This window comes from Otolemur garnettii, unplaced genomic scaffold, assembly GCF_000181295.1.
Source record: "Otolemur garnettii isolate 467f Iridium unplaced genomic scaffold, OtoGar3 scaffold00288, whole genome shotgun sequence".
NCBI lineage: Eukaryota > Metazoa > Chordata > Mammalia > Primates > Galagidae > Otolemur > Otolemur garnettii.
This window is the reverse complement of record NW_003852683.1, coordinates 946,721-948,648: the sequence shown is the minus strand read 5'-3', so window position 1 is coordinate 948,648 and position 1,928 is coordinate 946,721.

The window sequence follows — 1,928 nt, the reverse complement described above, 5'->3', positions numbered from 1 at the left end:
AGTAGCTGGGACTACAGGGACACAACAATGCCCAGCTAGTTTTTTCTTTTCTATTATTTAGTAGAGATGGGGTCTTGCTCTTGCTCAAGCTGGTCTCTAACTCCTGAGTTCAAGCAATCCACATGCCACAGCCTCCCAGAGTGCTGGGATTACAGGTGTGCCACTGCACCCAGCCTATAATGCTATACTGTTGAGAGTTCTACCAGTTAGTACTATTTAAAAAATAATAATAACATTGCATGTAGATTTACAGTAATCTTTGGGACTGTAAATGTTTATGGAAAAGAAGCTGGGTAAAGCTGCTTACTGCACAAGGAAGGCATAGTTTCTGAGAGATAGAGATAGAATCAGGTGAAGTGAAGGGCAATGCTACACCATAGACCAGATACCTATTCTCACGTAAGCAGAGGACAAACGACCTCTCATTTTACCTCACTGGAAAGAGCCACTAAATACCAGATCTCCTTCTCCAGAGAGGTCCCACTTGTGAACCTGGGTACCATCCTGCCTGGCAAAAAATTTAACAAATGTTTTCCCTACAATTCCAAACTTCCAGTCCACCCTTCTCCCCTCGCATCACAGTCTGAAGTTCTTAGCCCTGCAGAGTGCTTGGTCTTTTCCTGAGAGATCAGGGCATAGTGTGGACCACCAAACATCAGGACAGAATGTGTGACTAGTGGGAAGGAAAGAGGGCATGGGAAGAAAGGGACACGTGGAGGAAGGAGCAGCAGTCCCCTGGTTATGACTTTGCCCAGCCACTGGTGGTGTTGACCCTCGATTCTGGTGGGAGGGGTTGCAGAATACGTTGCTCTGACAGTGCCCGCAAGCAGGAGAGTGGTTGCATGGTGTGAACTGAGCCCTGCCAGTGGGGGCAAAAATCCTTGGCTCCAACTGAGCTGATGAGCAGAGGCTTGCCAGGTGGGGACTGAGCCCTGTGGGTGGGGGCGTGAACCTACGGCTCCAGCTGAGCTGGTGAGCAGAGATATGGATGCCCAGAGCCAATTGAGCCCAGCAGGTGTGATCCTAGACTCCCAGCTTGATAGTGCCCAGGGGCAGGGGCATTGATGCCCAGTTGGGACTGTGATGGGCAATTGGGGACTCACCAGAGGGGACTGGGCGCCATACCCTCGGAGTTGCAGGACAGAACTGACTCAGGATTTCTATCCACACTTGGAGACCCTCGGATCCCTCTCTGTTGAGCAGGGTTTGTACTGCTCAACAAAAAATTGATTGGAACTCGGATCTGGGGCTGTCCACCTAGGGACACTCTGAGGTTGACCTTTAAAGTTCTGTAGCAGAAAAGAACTGAATGGGGAGGAGGGCACTGCAGCTGTCTGTATCATTCCCCAGCTGAGAGTTAAACCTAATACCATGACTTCTTAGAATAGGGTAAGGGTTGGCTGATTTCAAAACAGAAATGTTTGAAAGTGTTTCCTTTGAAAATGTTTCAAAACCTACTATCTCATGAAGTAGGTCCCCAGAGACTCTGGCCAAAACTCTGAAAGGGGCCTTTGTAAGGTTGTAGGGGATACATCACAATTCTAAAGCTTAGCACTTTGGTATGGGGCTGATTAACTCTACTACCTGGGACCCCCCAATTCAATCTCAACCTACCAGTTTTAATAACCAAATGGCAGAAAATAAATGTGACATGGGGTGGAACCAACAGAAGAACTCTGGCAACATGAATCACCAGAGTAGATCAACCCCCCCCCAACCCAAGGAAAGAAATAGGAGATATAACTGAAGATGCCATGCATAGACAAATGGCTGAAATATCAGCAATAGGATTCAGAATATAGATGGCAAATAAGATGAATAGAATAGAGGAAAAGTTAGAAATTGAAATCCAAAGAGTAGTTCTAAAGTTGTCTCAAGAAATTAATGAAGGCCCAGTGCCTATAGTACAGTGGATAGGGTGCTGGCCA